The following is a 7033-nucleotide window of genomic DNA, read 5'->3' on the forward strand; positions in this document are numbered from 1 at the left end:
AATATAAATATATATTAATAGTTAAACTTACGAAAGGAACATAAGTGAAAGTTAGAATTTTTCATTTATAAAGATATACTGTACTGCAAGTCTACTTTGGATGAATTCATATTTTAACTACCTAAATATATATAGATTCCTCATTAATTTTTGATTTGAAAAGAGGCAAAACAGATTGTAAAGTATTACTATACATGAGAATTACATATAATCAAGTAAAGAGCTAAAGTAATGTGTGTATTCATGTTTTTCCTCTTTTAAGACATTGGATATGTCGTTAAAGTTGCATTATTTGAAGGAATAAGTTAGTGTTATTCCATTATGTTATTTATCTCATCTAATACTCTTAAGAAAAAAAAGAGTAAAATGACAGGTAATGTTGCAAAGAAATAAAAAACTTTCATTAATTAAAAAAATTACAGGTAGTCGTATAGACGGTTCTCCCACTCAGCTTCAAATTTAAGAACATAAACCCAAAAAGGTTCACTTGGCCAAACCTCGTGATAAATGTCAGTTAAAATACTACCTAAAGGTTGTCCAAGTGAATCTACTAAAATTGATAAGGCTTCCCAATCATATAGTATAATTTGTCTATGGCATCAATTAGTGCATCTCGAGTAAGCTGATAATTTGCAATATGTACATCTAGTGCAGGCCTAAGCTCTCTAAATTTCTTTTCTCTTTCCCTTCGTTCAGCCCTTCGATCTCTTAGCTTATTTTGTATCGCCCTTGGGACATTCCTGATAATTTCAGGCTTTGAGTCTGAAGCATTATAGGAATAAATGTTGCGACGGCGTACCCTTGTACGTTGTCCCCTTCGTTGAATTTGAGCACTTGTAGTTGGAGTAATTTGAACGTGTCCTTATTCATCCATATCTGAAATAGGACCAAGAAAACAATAAGAATAGCTACAACATGTCAATATGATAACATAGTACATGCATATTATTTTGAAACTTGCTCCTTAGTAGATATAGCTCAGCCAGTAGCGTCTCAAAGCACTCAGAAATTTGAGAGACAATGATGTTCTTTCTTGAGAGGACTGCTAAAAGGATAGTGACATGCTAATAGAAACACTTAATTGTTGAATTGGATAGAATAAGGAATCCAGGATACTAACATTTAAATTAATTCCAATATGAGTATTTAGCTACGCAGCCTAATTTAAGTTAGTATACTAATAAGTTGACAACACCAATAGACTTGTACATACTAAATTCCAATAGATCACATAAAATTTAGTATATTCATGTCCATGATACTATACTATATTGCAAAAAAAAAACAGTAATGAAATCGAAAAACAGTTATTCCAAATCTGTTATACCAAAAAGATACTCTGTAAGCAACAAATCGAAAAAACAGTTATTCCAAAAAGACCCTATGTAACCAACAATTATGTAAATTGCAAATCTGCAAACAGTGGATTAAATTTTATACCGTTATTATCGGGAGAAAATTTACAGACTTGAGGCTATCGTGATTTTGCAGAATTTTTTTTTTACGTAATATTGTCGGACTCTCCTCTGTTTTTCGTTGTTCTCTGAATTTTTCTTGTTTTAACGCCTCCTTTATTATGTCCTTTTATAATATCATGTGATTAATATAGTGGGAAAGTGGTTATAGTGGGTAAGTGGGGAGGATTTGTGAAGGGAGATGTGAAGTAGAGGGTTGAAAACGTGGGGGGTTAACGTGGGGGGTTAAAAACTGCATATTGAAATTGGTTATAATTAAAAGTGTAACGAAAACAGAAAAAAGTTCTAACCTTTTTGCACGCTTTAGTTGTCTTTTGTTATTGATAATCTTTGTGCCCTCTTGTTTGTATTGATTGCGACGTACTTAACAACTGTTATTTCATTTAGAAATTGGTTTGCGGCTGATACATATAGTTAGGATTCTGCTTGTCTGTATCCAAGGAGTTGTTAGTAGTTCTTCATGTCTAAGCAACAATGTGTTAGTATGTAAGAAATCTTGCTCTATATATTACGTAAACTTCTATCAGTGTTGCAGAATTATGATAATGTTTTTGCAGTATGGAAAGTTAAAGGTTGAAAGCAGTATTTCATGATTCATTATGTGACCAAGGGTTTTTTTTTCTGTTGGGCTATGTTATTAACACAAACACAAGAAAAGTGCAGATTTTTATTTCCCAGAAATGAACTTACTGCAATAGGCTTGTTTATATGCGCAGATAATTTTAAAGGGAAAAAGAGCGGAGGGATATATTAGAAACAGATGTATATTGCTACAAAAGTACTTGGCTTAAAAGAGATTAGTCCACCTGAAAAAGTAAAATTTTTTGTCTCAAGTTATGATTAAAAAAAATAAAGGAAAGTTAAGCACATCTATAATTCACAGTAATTAAGACAACACCTTTTGATGTGTTGTACTTTGGATCAGAAGTATATGAGAACATGAGCAACTAAGTTATGTTGGTCGATGATATAAACGACGACTCGCATGGATAATCAAGATCTCAAAAATACTCAATCCTGGTTAGCGGAATCTATATAACAGTTTTAAGTCTTAGATGAAATTCATACAATCAAAACATTAATTCTCATCAAGATTTTATGCCAATTACCGACATAGCAGTGATAGCTACATGAAGGATTAATAAGACAACACAGTTCTAGAAATACAAAGGATCAACCTTGCAAATGTCGTCATGTTACTCAAGAGCCTTGTGATTAAAGACTTGATGAACTTTGACTTCATGTATAGTCCAACAACTGAAGCTCTACTTAAATCCCTGGAGCTGTTGTTTAAGCTTAGTGCCCTTGATGAGGATGGTAAGTGAACCAAAGTGGGTGAAAAAATGGCTGACTTTCCTCTGGATCCCATGCTGTCCAAGATGATTATTGCCTCTGACAAGTAGAAGTGGTCTGCGGAGATAATAAGCATTGCTGCATTTCTTTCTGTGGGGAATTCACTGTTCTATCATCCAAAGGACAGACAAGTCCAGGCTGACAATTCCGCCAATCACATCTAAATAATAAGAATATATTACAATGAGAGGCAGAAAAAAGATAATTTTATTAGAATTTTGAGGTAAAAGCTATATTTAGCAAATAATTCAGTCTCGTCCAAATGAACCTTAGTTATCAATTGGTCATAGGGCCCCCGATCAAAGACATCCATTGGTAAAAGTGGATCCGGCCCTTTCCCGGATCCCACGCATAGCTAGAACATAGTGCACCGGATTGCCCTTTTATATCAAAAATTACGTACGGGTTCAGCCAAATCCAATGAACCCAATAACTAAAATGAACTATGAGTTATGCGGCAAATTCAGAAACCACTAAATTTCAAATTCCAACTCCGCATGTGGCTAAGCCAACCTGAATTCAGCAAATAAGTAGCAATTGTTTGCATTTCTTTGACAATATATAAAGGAATATTAGTTCTAACCATTAGATCAAATATAGAAGTATTTTTTGAAAGATACCAAACTCATGCAAAGATATCTCAAGTAAGGAGTAAATTTTGTCGCAGTCACACAATACAATTAAGCTTACTGCTGACATTGACAAAAAATAACTTCTAACACTCTTCTGTTAAGAGAAGATAGATTGCCTCTATTCTCAAACAGAGAAGCCTACTATAATGTGTTTATACATGTATTAATATGTGATTGCCCTTTTATATCAAGCTAGTCGTGCAAGAGTCATCTATGTCATCTGAATTAATAAAATAACACAAATCCAAGCTGACAATTCCGCCAATCACATCTAAATAATAATAATATATTACATTGAGAGGCAGAAAAAAATAATTATTAGAATTTTGAGGTAAAAGCTAAATTTAGCAAATAATTCAGTCTCGTCCAAATGAACCTTAGTTATCAATTGGTCATAGGGCCGCCGATCAAAGACATCCATTGGTATAAGTGGATCCGGCCCTTTCCCGGATCCCACGCATAGCTACAACTTAGTGCACCGGATTGCCTTTTTATATCAAAAATTACGTACGGGTTCAGCCAAATCTATTTTTTGTGACAAACGCTAAAGTTCGCTATAACATATAATCCAAACTCATTAAGTTGTGTTTTCAAATGAAGCAGCACGGACATGCCAATAGAAGATTGTATCCGATCGTCGTAAAAGAAATCACATTAAATAGATACATATAGTTGAACTTAGAACGAACAACTCACAACTTAACAACGGAGAACGGTATTTTTTATTTTATCTCCGGTAATAATAGAAGTTGGTATTTTCAATATTATTTCGATAAAAACAGGTAGAGATTATAAAGAAGGCATAAATTAGGAAAATAGCCAAAACGTTAACAACATTCAAATAATGTAAAAGCATAAGGAATAAGTGGAATGAAGAGGGACAACATGGGCAGAGGTGCAAAACACTGAAGCAATGAAAGGAAATAATATTTTTATGAAACTGAAGAAAAGAAAAAACACAGCGACAAAGAGAGAATGGGTAAGTACCAAAATAGAAATAGAAGGTTACATGCTGAGAAAAAATAAAAAAATGTGGAGATAGCATGTAATTCGAGTGAGAAAGTTTCGAACTTTTAACTAACCTAAGCTCTCATTATGGCAGAGTTATAACCGTTTATCATTCCTTTTTCCTTAAACGTTGAAGCAGTAGCCCAGTTGAAGTAACTACAATTTGATTCAGAATTTGATGTAGGTCCCTTGAAGAGAATGTATATTTTAAAGAGAATTTAGCATGACAGAAGAATTGAAATACAACTTCTTATTAGACAACTTGCTGAGACAACTACTTATTCATATTGCGGAAAACATAATTAGTGCAAGCCATAGAAAATACAGTTTTTAAATAAAAAGATGATATCTACTTAAACAAATTGGAAAAAAGTGCAAGTCTCAAAATCAGTTCAAGAGTATTTTCCAATGAAACAGAACGAAACAGTAAAATTATTATACTGAGAAAAGCCCTCATCCTTTTCATTTTGATAAGCAAAGAAGTACCTTTAGTCAATAGTACCGAGAAAGTGCAAAAATAATTATTTTCTTTACAATGATGGGAGAGCAAGAAATTACACTGAAACTCTTTTAGCTAAGTAAAGAAGTCCTTAAAGATTATATAAGTATCCAGATTATGTCCGTTATATAATTGAACTATTAACCCAAATATTGTAAGAACAAAAAGTGAATTATTGTAGTATATTGAAATCTTCTACAACCAATCGAGAAAGTAGGTTTAAAAATGCGCGAACAGCATAACAACAATTGCAGATTTTGCTACTTAAAATAATTGTAAGTAAAAGAAATTGATTTTTAATACCTTTTCATCTTGTAGAACCAATTCAATGGAGAAATTAGTGTCTGAATTGTAACAATCCGGGGCTTCCCATAGACGAACAACCCGACATTTCAACTTCTGTTGCATCCTCGAAATTGTTATATCCTTAATGAAATAAATGTGAGTAGCCATCTTTTGCATAAGCCCTAAGTTAACTTAAAATCAAATGACATCATTAGGAAGGATAGAATTGAAGTAGCGTGTATTATTGGAAGAAATATAACTTTGCGAGTTCTTTGTTAGTAGATGTAAACATTAAGAAGTTAATAGTTAAAAGTATCTGAAAATAGTAACAACAAATGATGATGAGATAAAAGTTAAGCATACCAATTGAAGTTGTCAACTATTGTTTCTGAAGTTTATTTCCAATATGGTTTAGCAAAGACAGAAGCATGAGAACCAAAAATGTACCACAAAAGATTATTCCAGTGTAGTACTTGAAAAACAGATGTTTGCTAAAAGGGCAGATGCTTCAAAACAACAAAATCAAACGATGCAACTTCAGCCATTTGTTGCATGAAGAACAAAATCAAATGATGCAACTTCAGCAGTTTGCTGCGTCAAGGTAAAAGTGGTCTAGTTGAGTAGAAACTGTCGTAGGGCTGAGAAGTTGTAAAGGCGTGTGTTTATTGCAGTTGACGAAACAGGGCCAATTACTGCGCCTCTTTTTCATTGGAATAATGCGCCTCTTTTTTCGCTTTTAAGGGCAAATTATTAATTAATTGTAATTTTTTTAATTAATTCTATAATTAATATAAATCACAGTATTTTATTATTCCAAATCGATAATTAAACATTATTTCACACGCCTTACTTGCCTTATTAAGGGAGTTTTTGTGTCGTCATGTCCTGCTGTCCGCCTTCTTTCGCGGGAACTTTAGATATTTCGATTGTAGGCTTCCTCCATATTAAATTGCCATTTATAACAATCATTATAGGATGACATGGCTGTATTCTCACTCAGGTGATATACTCTAGAGGAGATACTCGAGGTGAATATAGCTAGGTTTGACATTGCTTTATGAGGCATATTCTTCAAACATATTGGTATAATTTAGTAGCCCCCAGGTTGAGTAGGGTCAGTGGCTTTTGGTGTTCCATTACCGTATCTCCTTTAACAGGCATGGTTCTTTGTACTAATATGGAGACATCGAGCAGAAATTGGTTTCCAAGACTCAATACATTTCTCAGTAAGAGCTGAAAGTTATGGAGAAAAAACTATTTTTAGTTTTCATTAAGCTAAGAAAGCGAATCATGTATATGCTTACCTAATCAAGCTTTTTAAGATAATGTTACTCATGAAAAGCACCCCTGAGATGGAAAAGAAAACAAAGACATGGGTGCTATTTGTAGTTTCTTCCATTTTAGAAGCATATTTGTCTGTTGGTTTGGGAACAAATTGAAGTAGTCTTGTGTACTTAGACCTCTATGTTCGGTATATGTCCAAAGTTATTGTCTGGAACAACAAGTGTTTTCTCGTAGTTTTCTGTTCGGATATTGACTATTTACTAAAATATAATTACATAAACAGTAATGTGAGTTCTAATAACAGAAAGGACCATGAAAAGTTTTAAATATCTTGTCCATTGAAATCTCCACATTAAGTAAAACTGAAAAGTTAAACAGGAGAAGAAAGGTGAAATGATTCAAATATACTGTTCATAACTAATAAGACTACTAATAATATACTAAATTAACTAATCAAACAGTTCTTCATTTCTCCAACTGTAACATTCCCAAACACC

This window comes from Nicotiana attenuata, unplaced genomic scaffold (assembly GCF_001879085.1).
Source record: "Nicotiana attenuata strain UT unplaced genomic scaffold, NIATTr2, whole genome shotgun sequence".
In the NCBI taxonomy this organism is placed as follows: domain Eukaryota; kingdom Viridiplantae; phylum Streptophyta; class Magnoliopsida; order Solanales; family Solanaceae; genus Nicotiana; species Nicotiana attenuata.